Raw genomic sequence first — 23,794 nt, forward strand, 5'->3', positions numbered from 1 at the left:
GTTTGAGGTACTCCCAGCATCGATCAAAGCATTGCTCCAGGTGGTCCCAGTGTTCACGGATCAAACTATAGACACAAAAGTCATCCAAATATACCTCAATAAAGTCGTGCAGATGATTTTGAAATGCAGCCATCATGACTCGTTGGAACGTAGCAGGGGCATTGCAGAGCCCAAATGGCATCACTCGGTAAGCGTAGGTCCCCCATTCTGTAGTGAAGGTTGTTTTGGACTGGTCTTCTTCTGCGATTTGGACTTGGTTGTATCCACTGAATCCATCCAGAAGGGAATAAAGCTCATGTCCTGCCACTGTGTCCAACAGTTGGTCTGTGAAAGGGATAGGAAAGTGATCCTTCTTCGTCTTGGAATTAAGCTTTCGGAAATCCACACATATTCGCAATTTTCCATTCTTCTTGGGTACAACCACAATGGGTGAAACCCATTCACTGTTTGCCACTGGATAAATGAACTCGGCTTCCAGAAGCTTCAGCAACTCCGCTTTCACCAATGTGGAATAATTCGGGTTCATTCGCCTCTGTCGTTGCCGTACTGGCTTGGCATCAGGATCCAAGTCAATATGATGCTGACATATTGTGGGATCAATCCCCTTTAGGTCTTTGTAAGACCATGCAAACACGTCCAAATTCTCTTTCAACAAATTGTACAAAGTTGACAATTCCTCTTCTGGGAGACTGCTACCCACCTTTAAGTGGCGTTCAGTGCCTTCTGCATCCACAAAGGTCAACTGCCTTTCACCTTCTACTTCACGGATGAAGGTCCCGCGGACTGCTTCTGGATACAGATCCGACTCCTTCAAGGGAGTGGTGTCCTCTTCTGATGTCCCACTAGAACCAACTTCGTCTTTTGGTGGAGACTTAGGTTGCTCCTTAAGATGTTGAAATGGAATTAGAGCCGTTCCGGGTTTGGTGTCAAAATTAATTACCTCTTGGCTTGAGGACTCATCTTCTGATGATGACACATCCAGGAACGTCACATAACAGGGACCCTCTGATGCTTGTTGGGTTGATGGGACTGGTGCTTGTTGGCACGGTGCATCATCATCATCTTTCTTTGGCAAGAATGGGTTAGGACGGCAGGAGCCACACTTGAAAGACGGCTTGTTCTTCTTCATCCATTTCTTGTAAAGGTTTTGCATATGAGAAGATCCATTTACCAGACCAAATGGTACCATCGCCATTCTGCCCCATAGCATGAGCTCATCGGCTTCTGATGCTTCTGGAACTTCTTCCTCAAATGTATCCTCTTCAGGTGGGATAGACTCTTCCGTTTCTCTTTCATAACCTTCTTCGTCCATTTCATGTCCAACCTCTTCTGTCTCTGTCTCTGCTTCTGCTTCTGCTTCTGCTTCTGCCTCTGTCTCTGTAGGAGCTCTGTAACAGAAGAACAGATTCTCTGTTTCCTCTCCTGCCTCTGTCTCTGCTGTGGCCATGTAACAGGGAGAGCAGTACATCCATGCTTCTATCTCACTGTCAGAAGTGATTTCAGAAGTCATTCCTGGTTCAGGCAGGAAGTATTCACCCATTGATAATGGCTTTGCATCTTTTGGAAGTCGGCTTACTGTATCCACTGTTAAAGAATGTGCCACTGTTTTCTTAGGAAGGATCTGTTTGATAGCATCTTCGTCTGCTGATGTTCCATCTGTAGCCTCGTTAGGGGAATCAGAAGATAATTCCAAGGAGGTGGATCCATGTCCTTTTTGAGAACCATACAGTTTCAGCACCACTTTGTTGGGTCCTCTGCCCAAGGTCAAGGTTCCTTTGAACCAATCCGTCCTTGCTCTGGCTTCAAAAAGCCATGGTCTTCCCAGTAACAGAGGATAGGATGTACCATAAGAGTTTGGCTTCACCACCAAATAGGTCAGCCAATAATCTTTTCCAGCCACTGTAGTCTTCACATATGGAAGAATGCCCAAAGGCTTGATTCTACTCTGATCCGCCAGTCTGATGAGCCATTGGGTTGGTTGCACACCTTGTAGGCCTAGATCCTTCATTGTCACATCCGTCATAATGTTCACTGATGAACCTCCATCAATCAGTGCATTTGCAATGAAGCAGCCTTCTATCCACACGCCAGTCTCTGGGGTACCCGGATCTAGGAAAGCGTTAGCCACATCCACTTCTTTTACAGGCTCTGGAGCCTTGTTGGACTTTGTTGCTGTTGAGGAAGCAATCCTTAAACCACGTCGTCTTGTTAGTATACTTTTGAACCTTTTCCGGCAACTGGGAGACAACATCAATAATTGTCGAAATGTGAGGTTTGGTTTAAAGGTATCTAGATCTCTAACTAGATCGTATTCCTTAATAGGATCCACTGGCTTCTCTAACCGATTAGGGAATGGGGCAACACCCATTTTCATTTTCCCTCTTTCTTCCAACAGAGGAATTACAGGAGCTTCTTCTGCCACTTGGGGCACTTCCTCCTCTTCTGTATCCTGGACCTCTGGTCCTGTCTCTGTAACTGTCTCTGTAACTCTCTGTGGCACTGTAGGGCTCTGTACGGCACTGTTAGGCTCTGTTCTGTTCTGTTCTTCTGGTGGAAGATTGAACTTCACTGTTCTGGCAGGAGGGTTATTTTCTTTCTGGATAGGTGGTTCCTTCTGCTTTGCACGAGTGATGGCAGCAACTTCCAATTCCACTAAATTGGAGGTAGGCTCTTGGGCCTTGGACGGACTATCAGTAGCACTGTTTTTCACTGGGGCTGGGCTTGGACAGTCTTTTGCAGTGTGGCCTTCTCCTTTGCATCGACTGCATAAGGGCTTGTAATCCACTGACCTTCGAGGATTTGGACAGTTTGGTGAGATGTGTCCCTTTTCCCCGCATCTGTAACACTCCACTTCTGATCTCTGACCACCGCCAGACTGTCTTCCTCTGTAACTTTGAGAAGGAAATCTTCTGGGTCCGAAATTAGGACCAAACTCTCTAGGCTTGGGTCCAATATCTTGTGTTGTCATTTTGGATTCTAGCAAGTTAAATCTTGCGTCTTCTTCCTTCCTTCTCCTATCATGCATCTCCTTCAGTGATCAAATGTCCTCTGTATGATTCTTCCGCAAACAGTAGGAACAGAAGGCTCCAGGGATGGTTGGTTTCCGTGTACATTCAGTGGCTAAATGACCTGCTTGATGACACTTACCACACCAAGTATTTGACCGCATCACATCTCTTCCTGCTCCTGCAACGTTGGATATGCTTGCTGTGTTCACTTTCAGCGTCTGTAGTTGCTCTGTAATCACATCCATCAACTCCTTTTTGATGTTTGCAACTGAGTTGGATAAATAATCCTTCAAGCTTTCTCCTCCGGACGTACTGGTAGGAGGGTTTTGAGGAGTCTCTGTAATCACTGCATAAACGGGTTGGGCTGGTACAGAGGAGTCTCTGTTCTGGTTCTGATTCAGAGCTCCTGTTTGAACCGTTGGCTGTTGACTCCAGTTGGTAGGGTTCCACTGTTGCTGCTGATTTGGCATTGAGGAAATTGGTTGAGACCATGGTTGTTGTGGTGGAACCACCATTTGAGGCATGGATTGTGGCCACTGTGGATTTGGTGCACTGTACTGTGATACCGGGGGCATCTGTTGGTATGGATAAGGAACAGTCCCGGGGACTGCATTTGGTGGGTACATCATTCCTGGCACCAGAGGAGGTAAGACTCCTCTTCCTGTATTCATTGCTAATCTAGCTTCCACTTCATCGTACAGTCTTGCACCTTCTGTTGTAGCTTGCAGGGTGGCTGGTCTTTGTAGCTCCACAAACTTACGGACTTCTGGTTGTAATCCTCTGAGAAATACCCCCTTTTGAATGCCATCATCTAGATTATGGTTAGTCCATCTTTTCAGGATGGATTCCATTCGTGAGACATAGGCTTCCACTCTTTCTCCAGAGGACTGACTTAGGTTCATAAATTCCTCTCTCATCCGCTCTTCAAAACCTTCACGCCTGAATTTAGTGAGGAAGGCCAACTTCAGGTCGTCCCATGTGCCAAAAGTTCCTGCTGCTTGTCTCTCATACCACTGAAACGCCGCGCCCTTGAAAGTGGCGGGGAATATTGCTAACCAATGCTCAGGGGTTCTGGCATTGTTAGCCACACATGCTACCATAAACTCTGCTACATGAAGATCGGGGTCTTCATTGTACTCTCCCTTAAAAACTGGCAATGGGACTACGTTCGCTGGTCTGTCATCAATATTTCCAGGACGGATCTGGCTTGGAAGTGGACCTCCAGCAAGAGGAGGAAGGGCTTGATGTGCCATTGGGACTTCTGTAAAGAGTTCCGCAAGGGCGTCAAAGGCGGCTTCTGCTGCGAGCTCGCTCTCGGCTCTGATTCTTGCTTTCTCTCTTCTCACGTACCTCTGGACTCGTTCTAACGCTTGCCTTTTTATTGCGTCATTCATCAGGGGGTTGACTCCACTATGTTGTTAGTGCTCCACAGAGGGTTAACAGAAGGCTTCAGTCTCTGGAGGACTCTCTTGCCAACATTTCTTCTACTTCTTTCTTTTCAACGTCCCTAAATTCTGCTTTCATGCCACTGCACAGAGGAAGGTATTCAGTTCTGAAGGTGTCAAAATGCATACGTCTGAGCATTGTGGTGGTGCCATCATCATAGTAATGCCAGCTTCTGATGGTTTCAATAGTGTATGTTGTGAAAAACACTCTGTCTACCAACTTCCAGTGGGTTGCTAATTGAACAAACAGAAGATTATCAGTACACCAAGCATCCCATGTATCTTGCTGTTGAGCGTCCACGAACAAATTCCAACTCTTTTCCTTCTTGTCTTTGTGAACCTCTACAGACCAAGACTCCTGAAGCTTCTTCACAATCTCCCACTTGATGTTGTCTGGAAACTTCTCAATGAATGCCAAATCTTCCATGGATGTTCATTCTCTCTGTTTCTGTTCTTCAGTTTGTTCCCAAACAGTTTGCCACCAAGATGCAAGTTTCTGCTGCTTCAATAGGAAGAGGAAACTGTCCACCACATAGAGCATGCATCATGATGGTGATATGTTTCCGCCATTGTGGGATGAACTTCTTGTGAAAAGTGGCTTTGATTATGAGGAATTCCAACTCTTCAGTGGAAGAAGGAATTTTACAAACATCCATTGAATTCTTCTCTTCTTGGCAATGCCAATTCCTTCATTTTCAGCCTCTTTTGGTGCTTGTTGATGGCAAGTTTCCCCGGCTGCGCACCAAAAACATGGAGCCCCGAGAAGAACACCAAGGAAAAGGGAATTCTCTTGCAAGAAAATCTATCTTGTAACATCAACAAGCTTGTTTATCATGTTTCATACGATCACAATGAAGAAAAGAACACCAGGCACAACAAATCTTCATGCAGCATCATGTAAATCTCCCACGGTTTTTAATAGAATCAACCATATTCTTCAACATCTTCACAAAATCCATCAATAGACCAAAGAAAACAAAGAAGTACACCATCTTTGAATGGAAATACATCACATAGTATTCATCTTCAATATCTTCATAGTCTTCTCTCTCAATCTCTCATATACAATCACTCTGTTTCAGTAGAATTGGCTATCTCTGACTCTCTCTCACACACTCCATCAATAATACATCATATCCTCACTACAATCTCTCAAAATCACTCTCAATAATCACTCTTAGGTCGTGGATACCCCTCCCAAGAGGTATGTCTGATATGAAAGGTCACCAGAACCACTACAGTGTCTCTTCATAGCTCACTACTGTCACTTCACTCTAGTCTTCTCTTGAGTCTTCAACAGCTACTTCTTCCACTTCCTTCAGCTCTTTTGCACTTGTATTCACCTCTTTCCAAGGCTAGAAAACTTTCCCCAAAATCACACATACATTCCACAGAACACTTACAGAACAGTCTACAGAACAGTACCAGAACAGCTACAGTACAGAACAGAAACAGAACAGAAGCAGAAGCTCTACAGAAGACCTTCAGAAGGTTACAGAAGGTCATCAAAACTACATAACTCATTCTCAAACCATTCAAAACTCTCACAAACCATTCAATAAGCTTTCACAATATCTCATTCTTCATCAATCAATACTCCATCCCTCCTTACAGAAGACAATCAGAACAAAAACAGACCAAAACAGAACAAAACAGAAGGTATACAGAACCATTCAGAACCTATCAAAACATCACAGAACCATCAACAAACATCATAATCTTCCAAAACACTCTCAATATCATCCAAAACACTCTCAAACCACTTCCTAATCAATCAATCATCCCATAAAATCAACCATTCAGCTCTCCAAAACAACAAAAATCAGCCAAAAAACAAGTCATTTCAACACTCAACAAAGCTATGTTTTTCACCTCACCTCTAAGACCCATAAGTACTTTATGCCTACACACTACTTCCATATAATCCCAACTTCTTTGGGTGTTTTAATTTGAGGCTGATTGCCATTAAACCTAATCTATCTCCTACTTATGCTTGTGCAAAACTTACACCTTGATTACAATGTTGTGAAGCAAGATGATTCACCTAAAAACTCTCCTAACAAGAATATAGGAGAAGAGAGTAGTATACCTAATCACCCCAATCCCAAGCCCACATCTTTCAAAGATACTACTCAACCAACCCACCAGTTAGAAACTAAGTAGGATAAAATCCACAAGAATCTTGATAGGGTTTCTCAAACTTAGTTTCAAGTTAGCACCTTTAAGCTATCACCACCTAGTAGCCTTAAATCTTCAACACTTTTCGGTCTATCAATAAAATAATTGAGGATATAGCTAAGCAAAGAAGATTTCAAGAACAAGGTCTATTTCTCTAATTGGATTCAAAATTTGGCACAAGCATATTTTTTGTAAACCTATCCAAGAAGAATTGTTGAAAACTTTTACTAAGATGAAGTAATTGCAATCATGTCAACTCATTTCATCATAAACCACTCTTACAAAATTCAAGGACCCATCAAAAGCCAATGAACTGAAGGAGAAATACAATTCCTTGAGTTCCTTATTGAAAAAATAATATTCCCATCAACTTGAGCTCTCTTCTATTGTGGAAGTCATCTTATGACAATCATTGAGTAACAATTAGCAATCAATACCCTTCAATATGACCCCACGTACTATGAGATTATTTCACTTCATTCTATCATTTTAGCTTAGATTTGGGTTTCTCCATGAGAAATGTAGCATCATTCATTGCTTGACAAAATTCTAACTAAAGAAGAATTGCATATAGGTAGTCACTTTACAAGGTCATCCCTGATTACTTACGCTTGTGGCCTAATAGTCAATCTAAATGAATTGGAATGCTTTTGTAGAATTGGAGTACAATCCAAATTTCTACAATTGGTAGATCCTTGATATTATAAATTATTAGCTCCTATATATTTTTAACATGAACTAGTTTTTTATATGCACAATTAATCTTCAGCTTAAAAATTTTCACATAATAAGAATCCAAATCATGCAATGCTTGAAAGCATTGCAATATTTTTGGGGTGGGGTGGTTTTGGGGGAGAGAGGGAGGGAGGGAGGGAGGGCGATGTGTGTATGGAGAGCAACCAACCAGATGAGTTACAAATGAGTTCAATATCGGTAAGTGGTAAAAGTCTAAATTTAAACTTTCCATTTTTGAGCTCAACTATATATGCCCTCAAGTTTTATCAAGTGAATGTAGATCAAAATAGGTGAAAAGCAATAAGCTCAAGCTTAGAGAAGACATCAATTATTGAGAAGAGCTCAAGAACATGGAAATGTTGAAGACACAAGGATTCATAGGAGCATTAAGTAATCGCAAGGACATATAAGAAGACCATTAATATTGAGGACCTAACTTTGTTAAGGATAATCTACCTTGATTGCTACCTCACGACCTCTACTAGCTCGAAAGGATGTGCAATGACTCTCATTTAGAGATTTTAATTCTCATCATGAATTATGGGGCTTCATCAACAATAATATCTTCTACAACGCTCATGCATGAATTTGATTAACTCAATACACAGTCTATGCACTTCAGTGCATTGACAATATAACAAGCCAAAATCATTTTCATGATCAACCTCTCAATCTCTAATGTTCTCTAGTTATTTTTTAAGTCTGAAAATCTCATTCTATGGCACTTGTACATTTATTCCAAAAAATTAATTAAATAAAATAAATATGCATACGCCATCACAACATCTAATCTAGGGGTCCTCAAGTTAGGTATGCTCAATAGTCTCAATCGATTGTCTCCAGCTCTAACCCCATAGCCCTTCTTCCGATTCTCCCACACTTGCTTAGGGCTCATCAAGTGCAAGACATACCTAGCAAGCTCAAATCACCTATGGTTAAACTTGACTCCTTAAGTAATTTGTACTTTATTCTCTCTAATTCTCATTCACTTTAGTGCCATCACAATAACAATGAAAGAAAGGTGGAAAATATCAAGAGATACACACGACATGCGAGGCTTGGATATAACTCTTATTGTTTCAAGACTTCAATGCTCTCAGACTCAATTGCTTCGTAAAAATTCTGCTCACAATCTAATTGCATAGCCATCGACCCTCTCCTCACACCATCCCAAGTAAGCAAGAAAGCATACAACAAAGAGATAGTAGACTCACCTTCTTGCCCTCGTGTATTGTAGTCTAAATGTGTTTGAAGGCTTGATGATGGCCTCACAAATCCATGCATGGCTCCCTCTCTCAATTCCAGCTCTCTTATGCAATTGATCTCCTCCTCAAGTTTTCCAACAAAAAGAAGAAAGCATGATGATGTGCTAAAGTGTGCTAGAAGTAAAATCTGGGTAAAACCCCACTAGTTGTAAAAGAACTTGATATACTACCCTAGAAAATAATAGTATGATTCTAGATCCTACACATTTCCTTGCTAGATGTAAAGCACAAATAATTTTGATTCCTTTATCTATGCTTTGGTAACACCTAGCTCTTTGGAAAAATCTATTTCTCATCTCACAAAGAAGTACCAAAATGAGACTTGTGAGAATAATGACTAACATGACTTATGTAACTTACAACTAAGCCAAATGGAGGTGAAGGTTGTCATTTGGCATCCTTTCAGCTGAGGTCATTTCTATTTGGGATTCCTACACATTTCTGAACAATATGTAAACCGTAGATAATTTTGATTAGTTTATCCATGCTTTAGTAACACCTAGCTCTTTGGCAAAATCTATTTCTCATCTCACAAAAAAGTACCAAAATGAGACTTGTGAGAATAATGACCAACATGACTTACGTAACTTACAACTAAGCCAAATGGAGGTGAAGGTTGTCATTTGGCATCCTTTCAGCTGAGGTCATTTCTATTTGGGATTCCTACACATTTCCGAACAATATGTAAACCGTAGATAATTTTGATTAGTTTATCCATGCTTTAGTAACACCTAGCTCTTTGGCAAAATCTATTTATCATCTCACAAAAAAGTACCAAAATGAGACTTGTGAGAAAAATGACCAACATGACTTATGTAACTTACAACTAAGCCAAATGGAGGTGAAGGTTGTCATTTGGCATCCTTTTAGTTGTCATTTCTATCTAGGATTTAGTTTCTGGCTAAATCTTTGTAAAACTCTGTTTCTTTAACTACATTGAAAGGAATTCTATATAGACTTCAAACTCTAGTCATAGATTATGTCAAATAAAACCTAAATATCTTCAATACATTTTATCCATCATATCAATACCATCACCACTTATTTAGCCTCAAGTACTATGATGTTAGCAAATCAACCTTAACATCCCCCATGCTAGCAAAAAAAGCAACTATCACCTTTATATGGACATGGTCAACCCATAAAACCTTTATCCAAGTATTCCATATCATGATCCAAACCCCCAAATAGGGCAATCCAATTTAAATTATAACCATAATAATGAAGGCATGCCACATACACCCAATGTTCTCCATGAGTTATCAAGTCTAAATGTGCAACTATAGAAACAAACATCCTTATATACTGCCTTTTGTGTCATGTTGAAGCATGCATACTAAGTTGGCCGTGATTATCATCATGTTTTTGGGGCCTTTATGTTAGTAAACCCATATTGATGTGCCAAAGAATATCAAAAGCAACCTTGGGGTAAACATCATTAGTTGTAGAAAAAAACTTGGAATACTAACCTAGAAAATACAATATGATCCTAGATCCTACACATCGGCTAACACTATGCAAAGCATAAATAATTTTGGTTCTTCTATGCATGCTTTAATGACACCTAGATCTTTGCCAAGCCTATTTTCATCTCACAAAGAAGTACCAAGATGAGACTTATGAGAACAATGACCAACATGAATTATGTGACTTACAACTAAGAGACGAATGAAGGTGAAGGTTGTCATTTGGCACTATTTCAGTTGTTATACACGCCCACCCCCTACCCCTTACCTTTGGTCAAATTTCTCATATTTTTCTCATTGTTAAAGGCATGTTTAATACGTTTGTGTGAATTTGCAAGAGAGAGTTTTTGCAAAACCATAAACTATTTTCCCTTTGACTCACATTCATTAGCTTAATCATCTGGCTATATGCATACCCCAATTCTAAGAAACTTTTTATGGATAGGTTCTTGAACATATTAAAAATAGTTTTTCAATAGTATATAAGCTCATAATCCATGTTCCACCCTTACCATCTAAGTAAAGCTCAAAAGCTTGTTCTTCCTTATTGCTAGCTTAAAGGTCATTAGCTTCATAGACTTGTTCAAATCATTCCACAAAGTTGTAAGTGTCATCACACATCTATATTTTTCCAACTATTTAATTAGGTCAAGATCTTAGATTGATCCCTAGTAGCTATTGTTATAGCCAAACCATTGAGCAATGTTGTTCTAATAACTACACATATTTGGGTAGCTACATAGAGATGTTCTAAAAGCTTCTCTAGTTAAAAGATCGGGCAAGGTTCTCTAGTTTTGAGCAAGTCTATGGTAGAGTTTTGGACAACCTCATTTCCTAGTCTTCCTCTTATTTCTACATTTAGGACTCTCTTACTCATCATGTTGATCTTGCAAGGCTTTAGTGAAGTTTTTAATTCTTTGGTCCTCTATCTTGACTTGTTCTTGGTATTTTTGGTTAATGAGCTCATCAATTAAGTCGCAAATGAAGGGGATAGGATTTTGATGTAGAAGTTTTGTCATTAGGGAAAGGCACCTTCTAGTTTGCATTATCATTTTTGCATGGAAATCAAATGTTCCTACCATCCCTTGGCAAATCAATTTTCCATTTTGATTCACAACTTTAAGATTAAATCCTTGTAAGCGTTAGTCCTCTTGGATTTCCTTGCAATTTGTGTTTAGCTATTGAGAGCACTAGTAGGTTTGAATTCTTTTGTTCCCTTTTTTCTCCTTGCTCTTAATTTGATTTCTTTCCTTTTTGTCTTTTGTACCTGTTTTATAGATCCTCCTCTTTATTGTCTAACTTAAGTTTGAAGGTTTCCCTACCTTCGCTGGTGCTTAGCCTTGTTTATTCCTCTAGTCCAATTTTTAGATAAATGGTCCTAGTTGATTATTTGTGCTCTTAGGTCTAAAAAGAGCACTTGCAAGCACTCTTAGCCTAATTGGGATTTTGTTTAAGGCTTGTTTGATAGTCAAATTACTTAGTTAGGTCTAGCTCAAATTTTGTACTTTAGCCCTCTTCCATTGGTGTATAGTCTCTATCAAAAGAAAAGCTCAAGAAGCAAGTCACACATGTCCTTGGGTATAGACCAAGCCTTTGGGACTTGGTCCATTCAAGGAGGATTTCCTTAAGCAAGATGAGTTGATCCTCTAGCCTTAAGGCAAGGTGGTTTACAATAGGTCCTATGAGTTAAGTGAGATGGTCTTTGACCTTGATGGTTAGTCTCAAGGTCCATGTTCTTTTGACTAGTGATCTACAATATTATAATCTTTTTTATAAGTTATTAGGTAAGTATTCACTCATATGCATTCAAGATGACATTTTCTTTAAGTCTAAATCAAAGTTTCTTTAAGAAACTACTCACAAGACAAATTGATTCCTCCAAGTTTAAAGTCATAACACAAGATTTAAACACAACACTTGACCAACTTGAATAACAATACTCTAATGGGATTTTTGAATTTTCTAAACTAGCTAGAAGCCAAATTTATTTTGGTTTGAGTGTGCCAAGGTTGGATAGGTTTAAGCATTATACATTGAAGTGATATACATTGGGTAGGAGTGGTCAAGAGCTACAAAAATTTGTCAAAATTCTCAATCGCGGTAGTGGGAAAATTGTCTCTTGCAACTAGGTCTTACTTTGATGGTCCTAATTATATAATGCAATGCTAGGTCTAATGTAATATATTGAGGGTTTGATGACATCAAATTAGATGATATAGATGAAAGCTGCATTACATTGGTGAAGTAGGGCCATGGATTGTCCAACACATATTAGTGGTCATGGTGGTGCATTTTGGTGACCTATACGATATCCAATGACCAAGGCTTGTGGTATTCCATTAGGGTAGGGTCTCTAAATGTTCACAAAGCTAGTATGTTCTACGGTTTTTTGAGACACCTAGAGCAAGTCCAAAAATCCAATCTTTGTGGTGGGGGGTTGCTTAGAAGTCAATTGTGGTGGTCCTCGAGGTGCAAAAATCAGTTGCCTAGAAGTCAATTGTCGTAGTTCTCAAAGTGCAAAAATCAATGTATACAAGGGCATATAGAATGTGTTGAATGCTCTACACAAGCAACCATTTGTGTCTAGACTATATTTGTAGGGTTTGGCACAAAAGCACATATGTGTTGAACTCAAGTGGAACATATACAACATGCTAGAGAATCAAGGGTGATGTAATACTTGAGAGTTTTAATTTGAATAAGACTCTATAAAGCCATTGATATGAGAAAATCACAAAAAAATATTTGTCTAACACTTTGTTGATTTTTTGTACATTTGGAGCTTTGAAATAAAGAAGAAGGTGGGAACAACCTCTTGGGAAATCCAAGAAATCACTAGATTGAAATATTTCATGGACCGGTTTACCAAGGGGGGGTGAAGAGTAAAGATCAATGGAGGAAGGTGAAGGGAAAATGTATAATGTGAAAAGAAAGATATGAAATGTATTTGGAGCCATCCAAAGGGCATGTGAGGCTCATAATGTCATGACCTTAGAGCCTTATGATAATTCAACCAAATGGGACCCTTCTTGGAAGCATTAGTGGAAGAAAAATCAAGCACATGATTTTGTAAGATTTTTAAAAAATATTTTCACTCTAATCTAAAAAAACTTTTCAACATGAAAACTGTAGTGCGTGAGCTGAAGTTTTGGCTGGTATTTTTTTATAATTTTTTGGAGCTACGAGTCGGGAGATATGGCCAAAATGGTGGATGCCAACTTTTTCCAACTACAGTGGAGACCACCTCCCAATTTTATACACACCCATACTTTCTTCCCCACACTTCACACTTCCATAAAACATCATTCATTAGACTCCCAACCCTTTCCCCTCTCTTCTCCTCTCTCTCAAGCTAATAAACCATTAGAATTCCCCTCCTAAATCACCCTCAAACCATCCTTAATTGTAGTAGTGATGTATGAATTCTCACTACTCTCTATTATTGCTAGATATGATCTTATTTTATGAAGATTCTCTATATTTTTTTAGGAGAGCTCTTGGACTCAAGCTAGGGGGGGGGGGGGGGGGGGGGGCGGGGGGGAGAATGGAGACAACTCACCTATGATGGAGCTTGATTAAGTACAAATTCGTCAACAAAACATCTAGACGGAGCTTCCACATTGGTGGAACCGCCTTAATGCAGCTTTAGTGGTGTTAATTCCTATTATATCTTAACCTCCTCCCTAAACACCCTCAAGGCCTATATAAAGAGGCATTCTCCTTTGTAATTTGCAAGAAGAGAGAGAGAGAGCCAAGAGGCCTTCTTCATTGGTGTCCATATTGTGTATATTGGTTATGTCCCGAGGGTTCTCCATCTCTTAAGTTTATTGATTCATCTATTTTTTTGTAGTTCTCTCTCTCTCTCTCTCTCACACACACACACACACACACACACATACACACACACACACACACACTCTCTCTCTCTCTCTCTCTCTCTCTCTCTCTCTCTCTCTCTCTCTCTCTCTCTCTCTCTCTCTTAGTTTTCCTCTCTTCTCCCTCACAATCTCCTCTCCCTCTTGCATAGCATCCTAGTCCGCTCTTTCATGACTAGGTGGTGCCCTTACCTCATTCATTTTGTGGCAGAAGGGAGTTTGGCATAGTATAGAGGCTGCTATACCGAATTTCCTTCGTCATAAATTGGTGTCCCCGCTGAGGACATTCTCATCCATGTGGGACGATACAACACATGATGGTGCATCCTCTACAACAAGTGCTCCAAGTGGCTCTTCTCCAACGCCTTCACCAACTCTTTTTGAAGCTGGTCGAAGTCCACGACTCCCACAATGGTCTCCCAAGGAAGCCCAAGAAAGGAAGTATGCCTATCGAATGACGGCAGTATGCGGATAAAAGGTGTTCACCTTAGAAATTCCATCCTCTCACAACGGAAAAAATCATGTTTCCATCAATTGCTAGGTTCTCATAATTGTGGTGAGTGTTTTGCAAACAAAGTGAAGGCCCTTTCGGGAGGTCCTCATCTCCAAATCATTAAATCCCTCTCTCTCTCTGGCCTAATCCACATCAAAGGAGGACAACTATGCATGAACGGTGTGGAGTTTTGTAGAGGTGCAAAGTATAGAGACTACCTTCAACTGTTGTTAGCTCGAAGGTTGGGTGTGGTTGAAAAGGTGGCCATCACACCTTATGAAATATATGTCACCGAGGATGGACACACTAAGGCAAGAACAATCACTGGTAAGCAAATTCTTTGTATAGCAAAGTTGGTGGGTTCCAGAAAGAAACACTCTATGGAAAATCCTTCATAATTCAAGAAAGTACATTCTCTCTACTTCCTTAAGTAGTCTCCACTCATGAGTAATAATAGTGGCCCGAATTTCTACACCTTCCACTCTGTACAAAACATCCAAGTTAATGTATGCATCAGTAGGAAGATTTTCTTCCAGCAGCATCATGTCATGTACTTTGGGGCTGAAAGATTAAGGGAGATTCTTGTATCACCAGAACCTATAATCTTCCCAACACTAGACTACAATGCATCCTTCAATGTACATATCTTTATCTTATTATAATAGTTTCTCATGAATCATCACGAGTTGTATGGACCTATCCGTCCACTTGCTATACAAGCTGTGCATATTGTACCCAGCACAAAGCTTAGATTCCAAGGCATTATTAGAAGCATACTGGGGCCTAGACGTCTTGCTGAAATCAATGCATCTATGAACCCATTCATCCTTCCCCTCATAAAATACAACTTAAGTCTAGACGTGTTCATCTTTGTACTCTACTAAGGCAACATTGCATTTCCAAGCTTCTTTGGGCGCAATGGAAAAAATGCAGTGGATTTTTTGGACAACCTTGAGATAGACTTCCTTGTTTCTGGGAGGGATGATGAAGCATTAAAGTTGAGGGCTTTTCCTTTGGTGCTCAAGGAAGAAGCTAGAATGTGGTTCCAAACTCTAAATCCGGCCCAAAGAGCTGAATGGGAGGAATTGAAGTCAGCTTTCTTGCAGAGATTTCAACAAACTAACTCAACTAAAGAGTTATGGCAATGGCTTTTGGCCCTCCATCAAAGTGATCCTTATGGTTATGCAACTTATGAGGAAGGGTTTTTGAAGCTTTGGGGGCAGTGGTCAGACTCACTAAACCCTGGAGAGAGAGCTCCAAACTGCCTTCAAAATGATCGATTTATTTCAGGTTTGTATCCCTTGCTCAGGGAGAAGGTAAAGGTGAAATTTCCAAACACTTTTGAAAATGCTTTGAGAATTACTAGGGAAAATAATCGAAAGATTCTCTACCAAGCCCAAGCTAGCCAAGCAGTTTTGGGAAACAACATCACAACTATGGAGGCCTCTCAAGTTCCCCCAAATGTATCTAATGCACCAGGCCTTGTTAGAGGTCAAGAAGACATGATTCAACAAATAAACAATCTTACTAATCAATTAGAGGGTTTGAGAGTGAATCTTGTGCAAGGTGCAGGAAGCCCTATCAAGGGGAATGGTAGGGATTGCGACCACAAATGCAGCGACAAGCAAGGGAGATGTTGTGTTACAACTATGGAGAAAATGAACGTGGCATGTACAATTATCCTCACCCTAGAAGATATGACCACCCTGCCAAAGGTCCTCGACAGCAAGTAAGCCCTCCTCGTGCTAGGACTCAAGAGCAAGAGCAGTCACGACCTGCAATTTTACAACCACCTTATGTTCAAGCTGAAACCCCTGCTGTTCAACCAAATGTTAATATCATAAAAATAGAGGAGGTGGTCAGGGATAGAAGGCTCCAAGAAGAAATAGTGAGAGGTAAGATGAAGGTAGATGTAGTAGAGACCATGCCTATCAAGCGAGTACATGTCCAAACTGAGGCAAGTAAGGAAGCAATCAATGAGGCAAGTACATCACAGGCACCTAGAGATGAAGGGAAGAAGAGAAAGACTCGAGCTAGGTCTAAAATTGATATCTCCGACTTCCCTTTGGGTTCTCGGACACAACCTTATGATCTGGTAGTAGATGTGAGCTCTCAAGGGCCAAAAATTACTTGGCCACAACTACTTCATGTCTCTCCAAAGCCACGATGGCAATGGTAAAAAATGGTAAGCACAAGGGCAAGGCAAGGTAAAATGGTTAGTGCAATCAAGGCATATGGCCTCAAAGATATAGTGCCTTTAGTAGAGGCTCAAATCAAAGGTCAACGAATTCAAAAAACATACATCGATAGTGAAGCAGAGGTTTGTGTCATGACAGAAAAGCTTATGCATCAATTAGGCTCAAAAGTAATGGAATCCTCAACCTTTAGGGCAAAGATGGCCAACAATGATGCGGTCACATGTGTGGGTGTAGTGAAAGCTTTGAGAGTTTCTGTTTTTGGAATCACTACAGCAGTGGATGTTTATGTGATGCCAGTAAAGGGAGAAGGATATCTCCTCATCCTAGGGAGACCTTGGCTTATGGGCATCGGAGCTAGGCAAGATTGAGCAACAGGAGATCTGGAGTTGAGGCCACGTAAGGTGGGTGGCCATGATCAAAAGGTGGTTTACAGCTTGAAGAGTGGGTGTCAAGAGAACCTTGAACTAAAAATGTCTGCCGATGAGTGGAGCTCGAGTGGATGTTCCTCATCGGTAGAAGAGGAAGAGATTTCAAGTGGAGAGAGTGATAGCACTCTCGAAGTTATGGGTGTCACCTTAAAGGAACCTACCTCATTAGAAGACAACCCAAGAATCCAAGGAGAAGATGTGTGGGATGCTAGCCTAGAGAAGATGATATCCAAGGATATAAAGGATGAAGAAAGGGAGGATTATGTGAATGTTCTCAAGAAGCATGCATCATTGTTTATTTCCGATTATACTCACATTACATGTGTCACTACAGTGAAGCATCACATCCAACTCAAAGAAGGAAGCAAACCTATAGTACAAAGATTGAGAAGACTGGGAGTTGTGCAACAGGATGCACTGTGGACAGAGGTGAAGAGACTCTTGAATGCAAGATTCATATACCCAGTGGAAGATTTAGAATGGGTCTCCCCAATAGTAGTGAGGCCAAAGAAAAATGGTAAGTGGCGAGTATGCATAGATTACAAGCCACTAAATGCTGCAACAAAGAGGGACCACTTCCCTCTCCCATTTCAGGATGAATTTTTGAATGTAGTAGTGGGACATGAGCGGAATACGGTGTGTGATGGCTACTTTGGCTACTTCCAGATTCGCAATGCAGAGGAGGATCAAAAGAATACCACTTTCATCACACCATGGGGCTGTTTTGCCTTGGTCATGCCCTTTGGTCTCACAAATGCCCCACCAACCTTTCAACGATTCATGAATATGGTATTCCAACCTTACTTTGGTAAGTCCATAAGGGTTTTCATAGATGACTTTTGTATTTACAACTCAAGGAACATACATCTACGCAAGGTTGATGAAGGATTTACTCGCTTACCTAGGTTGGGTGGACAACTAAATAAAGATAAATGTCACATTGGGGAAATCAAGGTTACACTACTAGGGCATGTAGTGTCAATTGAAGGAATTGAGGTAGATCCAAATAAGGTAGAAACATTGCTAGCTCTACCTTCCCCAACCTCTATCAAACAATTAGTCTCCTTCTTACAAAAGCTAAGATATTTGGGTAGATTTATACACTTACTTTCTCAGGCCATATATCCCTTGCAGCAACTGACACGCCAAGAAACACTTGTATGGAGTGAACAAAGTGAATGACATTTTAAAGAGATAAAGAAAATGTTGGGGCCACTTCCTATAATCCTCCAGCCTTGTTGGGAAGAAACATTCTTTGTAAACCCTAGTGTGGGAGAAGAGGCCATTGGTGCTGCTCTCCTACAAAAAGATCCAAAAACATCCTTCATGAGGCCTATGTACTTTGCTAGCCGCCTCATGAAAGCCTCAAAGAAGGCTTACACCTCCATGGAACAACTAGTGTTGGCCCTCATGTTTGCAGTAACCAAATTTTGAGTTGCTTCCAAAGAGGTTTGTGATCATCACTGTGGAGGATATGTTTCCCTTTGCACTACAACATATGGAAATCTCTGACAAAATAGCAAAGTGGGTGGTCTGACTTCAAGAGTTTGATTATACAGTGCAAGTTGAAAAAACAACTCGGGCATGCTTGGCTGATATTTTGACAAATAGATGCTATGAGAAAAATCTCAGGGTGAAAAGAAAGAACCTTCCACCACCCCCATCCATAAAAACTCTTGTAGATGCTTATAGCCTCTACTTTGATGGTGCATACAAGAGAACTAAGGATAAGGCAGCCGCAGGCATTGTTGTTTTCTCTCCTTTAGGAGAGAAAACCTATGGTGAAGGAATCATGTTGGAAGGTGTCTACTCTAACAATGAGGCAGAATATCAAGCTTTAATTCATGGTCTTTGTTGGTGTCTTAGTAATTCAATCGAGAGGTTGAATGCTTTTGGAGACTCCATGCTATTGGTAAGGCAGATGCAAGGTACATGGGCATGCAAAAATACAAACCTCTCCAGTAAAATGAGAGAGGCCAAATCTCTTATGAGAAGATTTAGGGAGGCACAAGTACATCATGTGCCAAGAGACCAGAACAAAGATGCCGACCATCTAGCATCATCAAAGTTGAATGAGTCAATGGTGGGAGCAATGGCTATCAAACCCCCACTTCGGCAAGGCAAGGAAGACTTAGAAGATATTCTACATCTCTTAGAGCAAGGAGAAGCTCCCAAATACCTGACTAAGACAGTGGCTAGCTCGGAAGGCTACAAGATATCGCATGGTAAATGATATTTTGTATTGTCTTGGTAAGGATGGTGTGCTTAGGAAAGTGCCTTCAAAATGGAAATTTGAAGAAATCTTAAAAGCTTGCCATGATGATGTGTGTGGAGGCCACTTTGCACACGACATCACAAGTAGAAAGGTTCTACAAGCCGGCTTTGCTTGGCCCAGTCTACATCGAGATATCAAATATTGGTGTCAAACATGTGAAGAATGTCAGAAATCAAGACCACGACGGCTCATAGCAGAACCCCAAACCCCAATCAAGGTCTATGGACCCTTTGAGAAGTGGGGAATTGATGCCATAGGGCCTCTACCACGCACTCCATCAGGAAAAGAGTATATTATCATGGGGGTAGATTACATGACTAGATGGACCGAGGCTATGCCAACTAGAAGAATCACTGCTAAGGAAGTGAGTAAATTCATCTTTGACCACATTTGTTGTAGGTTTGGTACCCCTCTTGAAATACTATCAGATAGAGGACCAGGGTTTAGAGCTAATGTGGTGGGTGAACTCATGCAAAAGCTAAATATTCAATGACGACACTCTACCCCTTACTACCCTCAATGCAATGAATTGGTGGAAAAGGTAAATGGAATGATTTGTAAAACCATCAGCAAACAGGTACATTCAAGGCCCCGGGATTAGGACAAGCACCTTAGTGGAGCTCTATGGGCTTACAGAACCTCCTTCAAAACCATGTTAGGGTTCACACCTTTTCATCTAGTTTATAGACAAGAGGCTCTTTTGCCTATTGAGGTGAAATTAGCTAGCCTTCGAGTATTAGGTGGCACAGTAGGCTCTCAAAAGGAGAAGTTACATCAAAGATTACTGGACTTAGAGAGGCTACAATTGGATCGTGAAGAAGCCATCAACCACTACTCCTAGGAAGCTGAGAAGTGTAGAGAAAAGTTCAACAAGAAGCTAACAGATAAAAACATCAAGGAGGGATCTTTAGTGCTTCGATATGACAATCGCTTTGATAAAAGAAAGGATAGCAAGTTTCTCTACCGGTGGGAGGGGCCGTTTTGGGTCACAAAAAAATTCAACAATGGCTCTTACAAACTTCAAGACATTGAGGGAAAAGTAGACAAGACCACGGTAAATGGATGGCGCTTAAAACCCTATCACATCAGGGTGGGGTCAGCTCAAGATACCAAAGAGTGTCTAGAGGCATAAATACCTCTAGCCAGGTTGGGGGGGCTATATGATCCGAGAAAATCACAAAAAAATACTTATCTAACACTTTGTTGATTTTTTGTACATTTGGAGCTTTGAAATAAAGAAGAAGGTGGGAACAACCTCTTGGGAAATCCAAGAAATCACTAGATGGAAATATTTCATGGACCGGTTTACCAAGGGGGGGTGAAGAGTAAAGATCAATGGAGGAAGGCGAAGGAAAAATGTATAATGTGAAAATAAAAGATATGAAATGGATTTGGAGCCATCCAAAGGGCATGTGAGACTCATAATGTCATGACCTTGGAGCCTTATGATAATTCAACCAAATGGGACCCCTCTTGGAAGCATTAGTGGAAGAAAAATCAAGCACATGATTTTGTAAGATTTTTAAAAAATACTTCCACTCTGATCCAAAAAAACTTTTCAACATGAAAGTTGTAGTGCGTGAGCTGAAATTTTGGCTGGTATTTTTTTATAATTTTTTGGAACTATGAGTCAGGAGATACGGCCAAAATGGTGGATGCCAACTTTTTCCAACTGCAGTGGAGACCACCTCCCAATTTTATACATACCCATACTTTCTTCCCCACACTTAACACTTCCATAAAACATCATTCATTAGACTCCCAACCCTTTCCCCTCTCTTCTTCTCTCTCTCAAGCTAATAAACCATTAGAATTCCCCTCCTAAATCACCCTCAAACCATCCTTAATTGTAGTAGTGATGTATGAATTCTCACTACTCTTTCTTTATTATTGCTAGATATTATCTTATTTTATGAAGATTCTCTATATTTTTTTAGGAGAGCTCTTGGATTCAAGCTATGGGGGTGGGGGGGGGGGGGGAGAATGGAGACAACTCACCTATGATGAAGCTTGATTAAGTACAAATTGGTCAACAAAACATCTAGATGGAGCTTCCACATTGGTGGAACCGCCTTAATGCAGCTTTGGTGGTGTTAATTTCTATTATATCTTAACCTCCTCCCTAAACATCCTCAAGGCCTATATAAAGAGGCATTCTCCTTTGTAATTTGCAAGAAGAGAGAGAGAGCCAAGAGGCCTTCTTCAGCCCTATTGAGCCTTCCCCATTCTCTCTCATGAGCTTATGCAATTCATTCCCTTACTATAGCTTATGCAATTCATTCCCATACTCTACAATGTAATAAGCCCATGCTATTGGTGTTCATATTGTGTATATTGGTTATGTCCCGAGGGTTCTCCATCTCTTAAGTTTATTGATTCATCTATTTTTTTGTAGTTCACACACACACACACACACACTCTCTCTCTCTCTCTCTCTCTCTCTTAGTTTCCTCTCTTCTCCCTCACAATTTCCTCTCCCTCTTGCATAGCGTCCTAGTTCGCTCTTCCATGACTAGGTGGTGCCCTTACCTCATTCACTTTGTGGCAGAAGGGAGTTTGTCATAGTATAGAGCTTGCCATACCGAATTTCCTTTGTCACCATCAAGAAGTGGAGAGAAGCAAGGGTGGTGACCACCTAATTAAGAAAATGACATGTGATTGTGGGCCAACCTTTGGCGTCATTGAAAGGAACCCTAGTTGAGATATAACTTCTCATAACTTGCTTATACAAAAGCACATCAATAATGCAATGTAGATAAGTAATTACATCACAACCTATCACTCTATCATAGCTCCATTCTCTCATGATATCTTAATGAGATGATCCTCATTATGCATTAAAGAGAATAATTCTTATAGGTCTACACTATAGTCAAAGGTTTACCTATGAGCCAAAAGAGAAAAAACACTCTTAGATAAGCATGAGTAACAAGTTCAACTCCCAAAACCTCTCTCGTAAACAAAGCTTAGATCACATAGATAAAGATGATAGAAAGGTAATGGATTCAAGATAGATCATACCGCTACTACATGCTAAGCACAAAGCCTTCCCCTTAGGCCATGTTGCATGATAGAAGATAATGGATTCAAGATAGATCATGCACAAAGCTTTCTCCTTAGGCCACCATTGCTTGCCTTTTGTAGAACTTTCACCCCCCTTCAAGGGCTCAACCCTACAACATCTTTGCAAGTCTCTATGCATCATGTTCCATGCCACGCAATTGTCACTGCAATTGTGTTCACTTTCCCTTCTCAATTTTCAGCTTGTACTTGCTTGACACTATTTGCACTGGCATCTTTGGTACTTTATTTGGCACTAAATAGGTACTATGAGCAATTTGAGTTGGTGGATGGCTTGTGACATCCATCACTTGCCATGTTGAAACTCACTACAAGCTAGTACAATGTGTCTTTATATCATTCAGCTTCATCTTTGAGAATAGAAGTGACAAACAAACATGCAACTTTCTCCATCTACTATTTGTGAAATTTTTCAAAAACCATTGCATAGATCAAATGACATGAATAATTGTGGTTAAATCTTCAAAGCTGTTATACATGAGTAGTAGTCTTACACATTACAAAGATTAAAATGTTGTAAAAAGGGCTTTTGGTCCATTTGATTGGTCATCATATTATACACGAAGTAAAGTATCAAGGGTATTGGTTTAGCCTCAATAGTAAATCCTCATGCAAACCCTAGTAACCAACCAATACATATATCATTTTTGTGTAAAGTTGGTCCACATGACGTTGGCTCGAGTCTTGACATGGAGTGTTAAGGATTATCTATGAATGGCCTGGGCAACCAAATAAGGGTTGCATTGGATGTATATCCTCTTTTGCAAGTCTACTTCTTGCCCTTATTGAGTGATCATGTTTGTATTTGTTTGGATTGACCTTTAGATGATCAAATGCCCATACTTCTAAAAGACAATGGGCATGAGAAGACACATTAGCAAATGCACGCATCTCACCACCTCTAGGCACAATTATAACATAGCTTAACTTTGAAATCCCTTGGTCTAAAGTAGATGAGGCTACTGGCCTCCTAGAGGACTGATAGTACAAACCCATGACAATGAAAACGTCATGAACAAAGTCATTTATGATTTGTAGCATAGCCTAGACCCTACCATGAACCTATAGAACAATACAAACTCAAGCTTTTAACATATCATCAATCACCCATAAAACTTTAAACTAAACTCAAGCTTTGTATGTATCATCAACTACATGGGCAAAGAAGAAGAAAGCCTAAACGTATTACTCAAAGTAGAAGAAGAAAACCTACACTTATTAATTGAGCTTCTCAAAGTTCATGAGCACGAGAAGACACACTCATCCTACTAAGCACACAACTATTCTCTCTTGCTATGTGCAGGCTAGACATCATTACTTTCTCCCTTGGTGTGTGTAGGCTTAGGC

This window comes from Lygodium microphyllum, chromosome 1 (genome assembly GCF_053477565.2).
Source record: "Lygodium microphyllum isolate KBCC chromosome 1, Lygodium_microphyllum_v1.1.10, whole genome shotgun sequence".
NCBI classification, from domain to species: domain Eukaryota; kingdom Viridiplantae; phylum Streptophyta; class Polypodiopsida; order Schizaeales; family Lygodiaceae; genus Lygodium; species Lygodium microphyllum.